The following is a 15,572-nucleotide window of genomic DNA, read 5'->3' as shown; positions in this document are numbered from 1 at the left end:
CCCTGAGTGGGTAGACATAGGACCATTGAGACTAAACTGCTTATATGGCCACCAGACCTAAAATCTGCCCAATTATATAGCCTATTAACACACTGTGTGGGTGCAATAAAAGCACCACACAGAATACTTCCAGGAGCCATATACTGCCTTGAGCAACTAAAATTTGGGGGCCCCTGATATGTACCAACAAAATGTAAGTGTAACTCAAATTGCTAATATTGATAAAGAAAGTCAGTGTGGGTGCTGACTGTTTTTTCACCTCTGATATTTGCATTTTCATAAATGCCTTATATCCCTCAAATCCTCATAATCCAAGGAAGATCATACATATCCCAAGGATGTTTCCGCTTTAGTTTACAACCAACTCAAGAAAACCATGGTCTTTTCTTAAATGACTGAAAACTGTGTCACCCCGTTGATCACAGTCATCCTACACCTTAGTCAGCAGACCTGCCTCTTTAGGGTCCTTTAAACAGTCAAATCTCATCTCACAGGATGAATAGGGATTATCCTTTTGAATAGGATACTCAAAGCGTGGGCCCTGAAGACAATTCCAAAAGGGGGTTCCAAAAATGTCCTGAATACTGGAACTGAATTCCAGAACTACTGGAATAAGTATATAATGTCCTTCGGGCACCGATTTAAAAGAGAGGTTTCTGCTCATTTGGATCGATTTTTATTATATCACTTTCACAAGTTTCTTATACAGAACTGTATAAAAATTGCTGTTAATTACAAGGAGATTTGGTTTTGAAACTCAGATCCACTTCTCATTAGTTGTATCGCCTTGGGAAAGTTACTAATCCTCTCTAAGCTTCAGTTTTTGTCATTATTAAACAGGACAATAATTATACCTACTGCAGAGGGTTGTCATGAGCAAAAAATACAGCAATAGAAATAGAATGCTTAGCACGATGGCAGCTATAGTAGCACTCTGCAAGTGGTAGTTATTTCATTCTTATTTTTTAAACAATAAATGTGTCTTAGTCTGTTTAGGTGCTATAACAAAATACCAGACTGGGTAACTTTCAAATAACAGAAATTTATTTCTCACAGTTCTTCAGGCTGGGAAGTCCAAGATCAACATGTCAGCATGGTCACATTCTAGGAAGGGTTCTCTTCTGGGTTGCAGACCACCAGCCTCTCACAGCATCCTGACATGGTGGAGCCTCTTTTATAAAGGCACGAATCCCATTCATGAGGGCTCTGCCTTCATGACCTAATTACATCTCCAAAACACCATCACCTTGGGGTCTAGGTTTCAACATATGAATTGGGGGCAAGGGAGAAAAACACAAACATTCAGACCATAGCAAAATGCATGTGTAATACCTGTATAATATTCAAGTTCATTACAATCCTTGAGAAGCTTTGGGAAATGGTTGAAGAAAGCAAGAAAAGGGATGGACGAACAACGATCTGACATTTCACAGTGTGTGGGCATGAGAAATTCCATTTATCCCACACACATCCAGAAGGCAGACTAGAACCAATTAACTGGGTAATTTAGGGCTGCGACTCCTACGTAATATACAGGAGAACATTTAAACACTTTATCTGCCCCAAAGCACAATTGGCTGCCCCAGTTCCCAAATGCCAGCATGACAGCCATTCCCCTTGAAATTTAAGTCCCCTCCCACCCAGAAGAATGCTAGCAGCCCTCTCTGATGGTCAAGCATGTCCAATAAGCAAAATGAGCACACCAGCTCAGGCAGAGAATCACAGCTCACTTTGAGTCCTCGATGATACAATGTTGCATCTGCCCCTCTGTTGGAGGAAAAAACAATTGGGGATTTTTAATTTGCTAAACCATTTTGTTGACTCTAAGATGCTTTCCTTCCACATGTTAGTATCTCTGAAATCCCAGCCTGTTTCTTTTCTTTTTTTAAACAAAAAATTCACATTTTATTTAGGTTGAAATAAGCTATACAAAATTGATTTTCTTCACCAAAAATAATGGCAAGATTTTCTGTATTATTCCTAGATAAACCACAAAACACTTATTTTTGTAGTTTCTAGGTTTTGCTTGTAAATCAAGATGAGGCAGTAGATACAGTCATGGAAAAAGACAGAAGAAAACAGACAAACCAGTTGTCAGTATCCATGGCCTCTGATCCTCTCTTGACCATGAAACTGAAGTGTTCAACATATACCTGCCAAAAAGCTTATGAAGATGTAGGCTCAATAAAGGAATGCAAACAGCAACAACCAGATGTGGAACAACAATGGCAGGCTCTTCCTTTCAAACTTTAACTATAACTTGTTCCTTTAACTTCATTTGATAAAGATGAAATCTACACTGAAATGCTTGTTTGGCGAGCCCACACGTTTCTCTTACAGTCTGATAATTTTCTTAACTGTCCCTTACAAATTTTTAACAGCATACTTAAAACTCCTACTATTCAAAGGTCAGTCATGAGCTTCATTGTAATGTTTTATAGAATGTATTCCTTCCTCCCATACCTCCTCAAAATTTATTTCTTCAAAGAACTGATAACTCAGTACCTGACAATTGGATCCACAGTGATGAATGTTATGTGTAAAATGACTTAACTAATACAAGTCCCAAGTGCCATTAGCAGAGATCACACAGAGTGTAACGTGGTACTTTCAAGGCTATCTTCTGGAAGAACAGTTAGGTCTCCAAAGCATGGGACTTCAAACGGGCCATTTAAACAGGCAGATTATCAAGGACTAATGTACTCAATGGGAGGCCTACAGGTCAAGATATTCAGTGATTAAGTGGCCTACGTACACCTTACAACTTTTCTGTAAGATATTTTCAAATTTCTTACAAATTTTTTCAAATATCAAAGAGAAAGCCTATGTTAAAAGTCTTTTAGGTATTTTCAGTGGTTTCTGAATTATCTGTAGGAAGCTCTGACTTACTTGTATAGAGTTTAATATATGTATCCACCATTAAATCCAAATTGTGTTTTATATTAAAATTTGTGTTAAGTGAAGCCAAGTACCTTGACCTTTGGTCTGTCAAAGTGTTCCTCAGGTATGCTTTGAGACTCTTTCACCCATTTTCATAGCGTTCACCCTCAACCTTCATCACAGGAAGAATACATAGGACCTTCAGCAATGCATAAACTTTAGGAAAAAACTTGATGTCTGCCAGATGAAGGGCTTCATAAATAGTGGACGGAAGTTCTATATCTTTCCCTCTGTGTTTCCACTTGATTCTCCAACAATTCAGCTCAGCAGAGAGCGTGTCAGGATTAGGTAAATCACTTCTGTGCACGTCAGCACTATGCTCCTCTGATGTATTGAATTTGAGCTGTCCCATTACAGAGGGTACCAGAGATAAGCATTTAAGAGCTTTAAGGTGCTGTTCTGAGAGTATATCTTTCAGTTCCTGAATAATGTGTTCCACTGTTGGAACACTTAGAGTTTCTTTATAGTAACTCTCAGGGGTTAGCTGAGATTCCAGGTGACTGTGCTGAGCTCTGCGAAATTTCCCTGGGAGTTTCATCAGAATATCAAGTTTGGTTGCCAAATTTGTGACTTCCTCAAACCAAAATTCATGATAAACCGGTATTTTCCATCACTTCATTTAGTGAATGCAGCACTGCAGTCAAACTACTGGCTGCAAAGAAGACATCAGAAGTTTGCCCCTGAAGATTTTTCCCAAAGGCTCTTGTAAAAGATAGAACATTTTTAAGAACAACAATGGTAACGATGAAATCAAAATCTGTTACCGCAGCTCTCAGAGACCTCTAGCATCCGTTTCTGCTGTGTTTTCGAACAGAACAATGTGTTCACTGCCATTGTCTCAAGGCACTTTCTCAGAACCTCTTCACCAGAATTGATCTGGCACTCCAGCAGTGCTTGCAAGTTATCAGGAGTAAAGAGATCTTCTGGGATTTCATCAGCTTCATGTCCATCCAGAGGTGTGTTCTGTTTTCCCATAAGAATCAAAATTTCAAACAAAGGGGCTTCCCTGGTGGCGCAGTGGTTGAGAATCTGCCTGCCAATGCAGGGCACACGTGTTCGAGCCCTGGTCTGGGAAGATCCCACATGCCGCGGAGCAACTGGGCCTGTGAGCCACAATTACTGAGCCTGCGCCACTGGAGCCTGTGCTCCGCAACAAGAGAGGCCACAATAGTGAGAGGCCCGCGCACCGCGATGAAGAGTGGCCCCCCGCTTGCCACAACTAGAGAAAGCCCTCGCACAGAAACGAAGACCCAACACAGCCAAAAATATATAAATAAATAAATAAGTTTATTAAAAAATAAATAAATAAATAAAATTTTCAAACAAAGATTTTAAGTATTCTTTGTTTTCCTTCTCTTCAAGGGTTAAAGGTAAAATGCCTTCATCCTGCTCTTCACCCCTTCTGCACTGGGGTTCTGAGCATTGCCGTTGTTTATTTCCTTATGTTTTCATTCCTGTTCAGAAGTTTCATCAATTTTTTTCTGTTTCAGTGTCCTGATTTCATCTTCACTCAATTCTTATATTCGTTTTCTGTGTCTACTGTGTGGATTATTCAAATGGCTGGTAAGATCAAATATTGTTGGTATTGCATTATCTCAAAGAACTGTCCTATAAGGACTAGTTCTACAGATCATAGAAGTCTCAAAGTGTTTGGCACACAATCGATAATGTTTATTTAGTTGATCGGGGGTTTTGTCTTCTAAGTCTGCTCTCCTACAATTCTCCACCCACTTCTGGCATCTGGCTGGATCCCGCGGGAACCTGAAAAAGGCCAGGTCCGACTGCGTGCTCTTCCACGTGCAGTTGGGGGCCTCGCAGAAGTTCGGCATGGTCGTCTGCCAGCCGGCCGGCCCAGCCCTCCCCTCCCCTGCCTCAGGGCAGCCCGCCAGCCCGTCGGGGCCGGGGAGGGGACCCAGCCTGTTTTATAATCCACGGAGTTTTACAATTACGTCACCGAGTCAGGAGTCCGTTCTGTGCGGTCCCTAATGACGTCATCACTTCCGCTGAACTGCGCGCATGGTTGTTACTGTGGGTGTTGAGTTTACGTGCTGTTCAAATGCCTTTGGAAAGACACCCTATGATTTGGCATTGAAACTAAAGTTAATGTGTTCACAGAAAGGCACAGAACAGCAGTGAACTGCAAATCTGCTTTTAGAGAAGCAAATATTTGTCTTTGGAGGAATGACCAAAAATACATGTTTTCTTGCAAAGCAACAGCCAAGTGCTCAATGTTAAGAAAGCGTTGCATCGGAGTTTATTCAGCAACATTTTTTTTTTCCTTTCTCAGTGGTAAATGAAATAATGCTGCAACTTCCAATATATTGTATCTTAAATTTGTTGAAATACGATGTTTAATGACCTCAGTGATTGGCATAATTCCTCAGGATCATAAATCCTAAAATCAACACAGATGTCAGTAAGAAGCAGATAGATCTATTTAAACCAGTCATCCAAAAAAAAAACACCAAAAACTCACTGAAATCCAATGTTTTTCCCAGGATAGATCCAGAAGATATAGATAAGAAATAGTCATAGATAGATAAATTTGTTCAGTACAATGATAGCTTGGTTCTCGTCCCCTCAGAAATGGTAGATCCCATTCTATTGAACACTTCCACCCAGGAAACCTGTTTATCTCATGTTTACATCCTCAGAGGGATGGATGAGAACAGGTTAGAGAGGGGAAGAAGAGTGCTGTCAATGGTCTGCATGGGAAAAGAGGGAGCTATTGAGGTCGGGTGCATGAGCAGCATGAAGAGGAAACATGCGTGGAGATTCACTGAGAGTCTCAGCCTATGTTCCCAGCCTTGTGCTGGGTGGCTGGTACTCTTATGTTTTCACCCTTCATCATTAATTGACTCATTCAACAAGTACCTAAACTGAGTGCTTGTCATCTCCCAGGCTTACTGGAGCTTGTTGGGAGGAGAATGCTTTTATATCCTAAAGTTCGAGGTATAACTAAATGCTCCCCATTATACTTGAGAATGTAGTTAGTCTTAGAGCATCTGGCATTGCTCCATTTTACAGAGGAAGAATCTGAGGTCCGGGGAAGTTGAATCACATGCCCAGTGACACTCAGCTCAAAAAGGCAGAGGATTCCATCCATGTTTGTAAGACTCCAAGCCCATGTGTTTCCCAGTCCCTGTGCAGCCTTCCTCCACACTGGAGAGCAGGATACAAGGAGTGTCTGAGGCTGTGGTGGAGATCACAGAAAACAGAGACTTAAGGAAAAAGGAACAAAAAGAAAAAAAACCTAAGGAATAGTATAACGAAATTTTTTGTGGTATTTTATAGCCCTTGTATATTCACTATAGGAATATCTAATTTTATGTAATACTTCATAAAGATTTTCCTTTACTTGGTCTTCCCAACATTTCTATAAAAGGTAAAGGAGGTCTTGTTTTTCTCAGTTTACAGGTAAGAGAGCTAAGACTGAAAGAGGTTAAATGACTGTCTGAAGGCACAAAGACAGGAAGTAGCAAACCTGGGCTTTGACCCATGTCTTCGAACAGCAAATCCAGTGGCATTTCCACTGTACCATTTTGACTCTGGGTTAATAAATAAACATTATGTATGTATGAGTCCAAGATCTTCTGATGGGCAGTGTGAGAATAAACCAACACACAAATACAAAAAAAGTATTATCCATTCCAATAGCTCTTATGCAGTACCGATCTTCTTCATAGCTTTGTAGATTTTTGGTTATCTTAGCATTTTCAGTTTTGACATGATGGTAGTGTACATATTGACCATTTATTCTCCGGCAATGAAAGGCATGTCATCCCTAAAACCTGCGAAGAATATGGTACCCTAACCATGATTTCAAAATAAAAAATAAGAAGTCAGAAGCAGATTTCCCATAGTAACCACCACAATGGATGACAGAAATAGACCTCTGCTGCTGTCCCCCTCACTCTTAGCCCGGCAGAAGAAAAAGATACGCAATGGATACATCAATCCAAGCATCCTCCAAAATTTTATCAAAGTACATGACTTAAAAATAGCCTTTCTACCTCATTTTCTAAGTGCATCAAAAAGAAGTTTGGCAGTAAAAACCACAAGAATTGAGATAGAGTTTAGAAATCACAATAGCAATAGTCCTAGAAATAGATGCATCTTTTCTGTCAAAATGTATTAATCATTGGTCCATCTCTTCAGCCCTGTGGTTCTGGGGCAGTCAGCATAAGTGCCTGATGGATTCTACTCAGACTAAGCAATGCACTTGAACCTGAACTTGCTGGCCACTAGAAGCATGATTTCTCCCTTAAGGACTTCCTGTCACACTCAGAGTAAAAGCCAAATCCTTTCAATGGCCTAAGGGCCTGTCTGATTTTGCTCTTCTCCTTGCCTTTTGGCTTCTCCTCCTGCTCTCCCCTTTGCTCACCTCCTCTAGCCACAATACCTCCTTGTTGCTCTTCAAACTCACTAAGATGCCTGTAGCTCAGAGCCTTTGCATTGGCTGTTCCCTCTACCTGAAATGTTTCCCCACTCCACCCCACCCCACCCCAGGTATCTGCATGGCCAGCTCTTTTAAGTCTTTCAAGTCTTTGCTTAAATACCACCTTCCCAGCTAGGCTTTCCTAGGATACCTGTTATGGGCTGAAGGTTGTCCCTCCAAAATTCATATGTTGAAGGCCTAACCCCCAGCACCCCAGAATGTGGCTGTGTTTGGAGGTGTAGCGTCTTTAAAGAGGTAATCAAGTTAATTACCTATCGGGGCAGGCCCTAATTCAATGTGACTGAGGCCCTCATAAGAAGAGGAGATTAGGACACAGACATACACAGAGGAAAAACCATGTGAGGACACAGAGAGAAAGTGGCCATCTATAAGCCAAGGAGCGAGGCCTCAGAAGAAACCAATCCTGCTGACATCTTGATGTCAGACTTCTAGCCTCCAGAACTATGTCACTCCGCCTGTGTGGTACTTTGTTATGGCAGCCCTTGCAAACTAATACAGTACCCTAAAGAGAATTAACCTCACTCCTAGCTCCTTTGTTTCCTTTTTCTGTTTTATATTTTTCCAAACTCCTTACCATTATCTTACATATCTTTCACTTATGCATTTTGTTTACTGTTTATCTCCCTTTGCTAAAATCTAAGCTCTATCAGGGCAGGAATTTTTTTCTGCTTGGTCATTGCTGTTGCCTCGGTTCCAAACAGAGACTAGCCCATGGTATGTGCTCAATAAATGCTCTTGGATTACTGATTACACCTCCATCATCACCATGGAATGCCCTGTGAGGTGAGAGAAGACCAAAAGACAGTCAGGGCTCTAAGGAGGAAGGAGAGAGAAGTTTGGGTGCTGACATAAAGATAATAAACTCTGCTCTGGGAGCTCGACCCACTTCTGAGCCACGTTGGGCAGCCACAAGCAGCTCTTTATCTTCTCATTTTGCCTATGAAATCTACAGAGCTCACAATGGGCATCCCCTCCTCTGCCTTTGATATTGTTTCCTGTCTCTCCTCTGCATTTCAAACCAAACCAGATGCGTAGGAGGATCCGATCAGCTGAGCATCTGGGCTTGATGGGAACCTCTCATGCAGCTCTGCGCTGGGGGTGCTGGCTACTGCTTCTTGTTCTGTATCTTTCTCTCATAACTTCCTATACACCAGCTGCTGCTTTACTGCAGTTAAATGTATCTGTGTTTTTGTATTACAGGCCTGGGTGTTCTCTGATGGCAGGAACCAGCTAATGACAGGTCTCTTATCCTTCCTACGGATTTGTTTTGGTGCTAATGTCTTATGTGATTCTGTCCTGAATCAGTATATTTGTTAATTCCTTCAAAATTATACACACACACACACACACACACCATTCTACTGTTCATAGCAGATCTTATCACTAAGATAGGAGATATATATGCATATATGCAGACCTTATATATATTGAGCACCTCCTATGTTCCAGGCAATACTCCAGATGGTAAGCAAAACAAACCAAAACCCTTAACCTCACGGAGCTTAGATTCTAGTAAGGAATTGCCTTAGCCCAGGTGCCTCATGCATCTGCCCACGCAACCTGAGTTCTAGGCACACTGGACCTCTGACCTTCCCCTGAGCCCTCTGTCCCCTTTCATGTCTCCAACCCTTTGCTTTTCCAGGTCCTTGGGCCCAGAATCCTATTCCATCCTCTATGCATTCATCCACTAAACATTTACCAAGCACCTGTAAAGTGCCAGGCATTTTTAGTTCCTGGAATACAAAGATGAACAATAGTTCCTGTCCTTGAAACATTCTCAATACAGACACATAAATAATTAAACTTTGTTGTGATAAATGCTAAGAGAGAGATGTAGATTATGCTTGGCCAGTCCTGAAGATGGAGCAATTAACTATGGCTAGATTGTAAAAGGGAAGAAAAAGAGAAAATTTCACAGAGGAGAAGACATTTTTAAAAATTGAAATATAGTTAATTTACAATGTTGTGTTAGTTTCAAGTGTACAGCAAACTGATTCAGTTACATACACACATATATGTATATATCTATATCTATACATATCTATATCTAGCTATCTAGCTATCTATATATATTTTTTCAGATTCTTTTCCATTATAGGTTATTATAAGATGTTGAGTATAGTTCCCTGTGCTATACAGTAGGTCCTTGTTGTTTACCTGTTTTATGTATAGTATTGTATATATGTTAATCCCAAACTCCTAATTTATCTCCCCCCTCCACCATTATCCCCTTTGGTAACCATAAGTTTGTTTTCTATGTCTGTGAGTCTGTTTCTGTTCTGTAAATGTGTTCATTTGTATCTTTTTTTTAGATTCCACGTATAAGTGATATATGGTATTTGTCTTTATCTGTCTGACTTACTTCACTTAATATGGTAATCTCTAGGTCCATCCATGTTGCTACAAATGACATTATTTCATTCTTTTTAATGGTTGAGTAATATTCCACTGTATTTATATACCACATCTTCTTTATCTATTCATCTGTTGGTGGACATTTAGGTTGCTTCCATGTCTTGGCTATTGTAAATAGTGCTGTTATGAATATTGGTATGCATGTATTTTTTCAAATTAAAGCTTTCTCCAGATATATTCCCAGGAGTGGGATTGCAGGATCATATGGTAACTCTATTTTTAGTTTTTTAAGGAACCTCCATACTGTTTTCCATAGTGGTTGTATCAATTTACATTCCCACCAACAGTGCAAGAGGGTTCCCTTTTCTCCACACCCTCTCCAGCATTTATTATATGTAGACTTTTTGATGATGGCCATTCTGACTGGTGTGAGGTGATACCTCACTGCAGTTTTCATTTACATTTCTCTAATAATTAGAGATATTGAGCATCTTTTCATGTGCCTGTTGGCCATCTGTATGTCTTCTTTAGAGAAATGTCTATTTAGGTCCCCTGCCCATTTTTTGATTGGGTTATCTGCTTTTTTGATATTAAGCTGTATGAGCAGAAGATCTTGCATACCCTATGATTTAAATCGTTGCTTAATGAACTACATTGTATTGAAATGCCTAAGGGTGTCGGTGAGTCAAGCAGCCATGTGAGATTCATAAAGTTCCTGCGCACTCATTGTGCCTAAAAATAGCATCTGCAGCGATGGCAAGATGAAAATGTCACGGGTGAAACAACAACTCAGAAAAGCATTTCAGCTTTTCAAGGACGGCGACCGAGTCTGCGGAGCCGCCCCAGGAGCCGGAGCTGTCGCATCCCCTCCTCTTCCACTTCCCATTGCAAACAATAAAGGCCGTTCGTACCGTAGTTAAAAAAAAAAAAAAAAAAAAAAAAGCATTTCACAGCATGTGGGTTTCAAAAAGAAACGGCGCCTACTAGTAAGGACACATCTGGTCGATATCTAGGTGGTATTGAGGTTAACCTGCAGGCACGTTGCCAAAGTAAGATAGGCGATGCAGAGGATAAGCCAGATGGTTAAACCCGTAGAAATAAGGCAGGGACTGTGCCTCAAAGAGACGTGTAGGGTCACCGTGAGCATCCTTAGCAGCTGTAAAAGGAAAAGGGTTGAAGGAAGGGCCGCATAAAAGAGAAGCAACCAAAACACAAGGCTGGGTGGGATCAGAATTATTCGGGTGTTAATAGCTCTCCCACCCTCTAGCTGGCACAGTAGCCTGACTCCAACAAGATTCGAGTGTGCCGGGTGTGCAAGCAGCAGGGAGAAGGGAGCCTCACGCACAAAGCAGCACGAGCACTCCTGGACCAAAAGGGAGAAGAAAGCTTTTTAGGTCCTTCAGGTAATACTGCATGTTGACCTAAGCGCCTCTATTTCCCGTGGAGAAATCTATTGGAGAAATAGGACTTTTTTTTTTAATTAAAGAAAACTATTTTGATGTTAGAAACCAAAATACCACTGTTTCTGATTTTGCTTCATTACAGGGTCAAACATTTGCACACGACTTAGATATGCCAAAAACTGGCTTGATTTATTGTCCATAAACAATATCTAAACTAGCAGACTCCATCCTACTACTAGGTGGGAGCTGGAAGGAGAATGGAAGAGAGAACAGAGATATATAGGTCAGAATCTCAGCGGAAAACATACATTACACTCAAACTGGGTTGAAAAGAGTTGTCTTTTTAATGGAAGTATAGTTGATTTACAATATCGTGTTAGTTTCAGGTATACAGCAAAGTGATTCAGTTATATATATATTTTTTCAGATTATTTTCCATTATAGGTTATTATAAGATATTGGATATAGTTCCCTGTGTTATACAGTAAATTCTTTTTGCTTATCTATTTTATGTATAGTAGTGTGTACCTGTTAATCCCATACTCCTAATTTGTCCCTCCTCCCCTTCCCTTTCCCCTTTGGTAACCAAAAGTTTGTTTTCTATGTCTGTGATTCTGTTTCTGTTTTGTATATAGATTCATTTGTTTTATTTTTTAGATTCCACATATAAGTGATATCATATAATGTTTGTCTTTCTCTGCTTGACTTACTTCACTTAGTATGGTAATCTCTAGGTCCATCTATGTTGGTGTAAATGGCAATATTTCACTCTTTTTATGGCTGAGTAACATTCCATTGCATATATATACTGCATCTTCTTAAACCAATCGTCTGTTGATGGGGACTTGGGTTCTTTCCATGTCTTGGCTATTGTAAATAATGCTGCTATGAATATTGGGGTGCATGTATCTTTTCAAATTAGAGTTTTCATCACTTCTGGGTAAATGTCCAGGAGTGGGATTGCTGGATCATATGGTAGCTCTATTTTAAGTTTTGTAAGGAACCTCCATACTGTTTTCTATAGTGGTTGCACCAACTTATGTTTAAAATTTTTTTTTATTAAAGTACAGTTAATTTACAATATTGCATTTGAAAAAGTTTAATAAGGAATTGGCTTTTTTTAAGGTGTGGAAAGAGTTTAAGGAACCCTATAAAGAAGTAATGCGATGCCCTGAAGCTAAGAATAGATGGAAGCCTGTTAGTGAACAGGGTGGAGAGCAATTTCCGGAACCAAGAAAGAGAGCTATATGGAAGAGGGCTGTCTGCAAGGAGCTGAGGTTTTGGGTAGAATATACAACCAACCTGCATGGCAACTTGGCCAGAGGGTTCCAGAGGAATACATATTCTAACTTTATTCTCTTCCTTCAATTTCCTGCTAACTTCTTTTCACTTGCCAAATGCAATCAAAAACCAGACAGCCAGCACATATAGGGGGCAATTCATGTACGTCAGCTTCTCTGGGGACAAAGTAGAGTGGGAAAGAACAGAGGATGGATCTGGAGGGCCAGATTGGCATAATCCATTCTTCCTGTCCTCAGCACCCACTCTTTTCTTTGTGCAGGTGAAAAATGCTTGTTTCCAGCACAGGAATATACTCAGAATCTCATCAACTACACTATGGATGATGTAAATGTGGTCATAGTCCCACCTGAAAACTGAAATATCAGTCCCCATTAGTACTCTTCATGTAAGAGGGGAGGGAGGAGGAGAAACAAGGACAAAGAATGAATAACAGAAACCATATCTGCTATAGTTCCTATTTTTATAGCTGTTCACAGAACCTAAATTAATAATCATGAATTCCTTCTTCCACCACCCATTCCATTTTCCTCTTATCCCCTGCCTGCACCTTTACTGGATGGAGTCCTTCATCTGGTAAAGCGACTAAACCTCATTCCTATAGAAATGGAGTTCTTGAGGATCCTGTTGCTCTTGGGTTGATGCAATTTTTCATTGATGAAACTGTTGAGCAAGTTGACAAGACAATCCAGTGAACCCCTTTGGTCCAGTTACAGTCTACCTAGCCCTCAGGGTGTAGCAGTAATACAGTTTTCTCTTGGCGATTAGGATCAGTCATCCCAGCCTTGTCTACTTGTTTTTTTCAACAATAAACATTCCTTGAAGTCGATTTTAAAGATAAAGGCACTATATTGATGGTTGCCTCCAGGACAATAGGACCTCAGCTTTCAACCCTTGGTATCACTGCATTCTCCTCGTGTAAGTGTCTGCACTCAAATCTTAAAATCTTAACCTGCTTTCAGGGCAAAATCACTGTCTTTACTTTCATTCCTATATGAAGCACTGCATATGAATGAATACTATAGTATAAATGAAAAACCAGGAGAAACACTAACACTTTTCCTGTTAGTGAATCGGATCCATACGTAGCTCATATGTCCCAGGCAACCAAGCCGAGTGTCACAGTCACAACAAGTTTTCTCTGGCTCTACCCCCATCTACTTCAGTACAATCACCACTTTCTCCTTGGATGATTGCATTGGCCTTGCTTCTATTCTTACCCCTCCTATAGACCTATTCTCCACCCAGCAGCCAGAGTGATCTTTATGGAACATGAGTCATATCAAGTCTTTCCCACACTCGAAACCCTCCAGCGGCTTCTCTTCAGTTGATGGTTCGTGTCTCAGGGGGCTTGGATCTTGCACAAGCTCACAAATTAGTCTTCTGAAATACCTGGGTGTTACCATCTGGTGCTGGGGGAGGAGACATCCAAGGCTTCTGCCAATGCCAAGAACAAGAGCAGTGCTGAAAGTGCCAGCCAAATGCTAGCCACTGCCACGGATGCCAAAGCAGCTGCCAACGATTACATCAAGACTCCCTATGAGGAATTTGGACTATTTCATGTCGCTGCCAAATTTATCAGCACTGCTCTCCAGACTTGAAGAGGATGCTGGCGCCTTATGACTTATGTCCATTGGCATTTGGAACTTTTAAATCTCTTTATTTCAGACTCCTTGTCCTAGGACGGAAGCATTTGTGAATCCAATTTTAAAGGTATTCTTCCATTTATGGCTCGATTTCTAGAAGACTGGTCAAAAACAAGTACGATACCAAATTTTTCTCAAATCATTACACTGAGACTCATTTGGAAGAAGAGAGGAAAGAATTCTAAACCTCAGCTTATCTCAGAAATAATTCTCATCCCAACAACCCTGAAGCTTAGCTTTGGTACCTTTCAGCATTTGGAGCCCATACCCGAAAGTATTAACTCCACTTTATCCACGAGTGAATGTGCAATTTACATATGTGCTCACAACCACCACCAGTCTTTTTTAATTGATGGATGGTTGCTGTGCAATATTATATAAGTTACAGATGTACAATCTAGTGATTCATGATTTTTAAAGGTTATACTCTGTTTATAGTTATTATAAAATATTCACTGTTTCCCGTGTTGTACAATATATCCTTGTAGCTTATTTTATACCTAACAGTCTGCACCTCTTACTCCCTTACACCTACATTGCCCCTCCCCTCTTCCCCCTCCCCACGGGTTACCACTTGTTTGTTCTCTATAACTTAATCATCACCAGTCTTGACCTCATCCTGCAGGAGCTTGGCAAATAACTGGTGAGTGACCTGTAGAATAGTCCCAGGGTTCCTGATTTTTTGGCGAAGGAAACACTTTAGACAGCTGACCACTGGCTTTCGCCTTTTATAGAAAGACCTATACATGCTTCAGTGCTGATGTCATTTGTCCATTCTTCTAGACAGAACTAGTCCAACTTTTATCTGTATCTCTCCTCTCTCTTCTCTGTACCACTGTACAAATCTTGAAGACATCCAGCTTTCCCCCCTCATGTGTGCTTCATGATATCTTGCTCATCTTCCACTCACAAGAATTCTCTATCAGGGCTAAACTCCACTAGCAGATAAGACTCCCCAGACTCAGTCAGCTTCCCCTTTACTTCCCTGACTTACAGGAAAACTGGAGGATGGCCTTCCTAACAAGCTCAACCTAGAACTAAAAGCAGTTCATCTACAGCAATAGAGGCGACATGCATTTCTCCCCCAGCAGGCATCACTCCTTCCTTTTAGCAAACTGCTAATGAGGCAGATGGATTCTTTACAATGTCTTACCTTTTTTCTTTCAGAATCACATGCTGAATCAATATAACAAATCTATATAGGTAGTATAACAGATCCCCCAGAAATCAGATAGACCTAGCTTTAATAAGGGTCCACTGCTTATACTGACACAATGTTTTTTAACATGTTTCTGATTCAGTTTTCTCATCTGTAAAATGTGGATAATACTAATAGCCACCTCATTTGCTTAGAGTCAGGAATAAAATCATTTATACAGGTTCTGGGCCCATTTAGCAAATAGAAATGATTACATGATGATGATGATGATGATGGTGGTGGTGGTGGTGGTAATATTAAAGGGGAAAAAA

The 15,572-nt window shown here is 40.5% G+C and overlaps 1 pseudogene; it reads right to left on the bottom strand.

The window, feature by feature from the left end:
• Positions 1–2,839: 2,839 nt before the first annotated feature.
• On the bottom strand, positions 2,840–4,769 carry LOC103019733 (52 kDa repressor of the inhibitor of the protein kinase-like; annotated as a pseudogene).
• Positions 4,770–15,572: the final 10,803 nt, after the last annotated feature.

The sequence above is a fragment of the Balaenoptera acutorostrata genome, chromosome 11 (assembly GCF_949987535.1).
Source record: "Balaenoptera acutorostrata chromosome 11, mBalAcu1.1, whole genome shotgun sequence".
NCBI classification, from domain to species: Eukaryota; Metazoa; Chordata; class Mammalia; order Artiodactyla; family Balaenopteridae; genus Balaenoptera; species Balaenoptera acutorostrata.
This window is presented reverse-complemented; position numbering and strand designations above follow the sequence as displayed.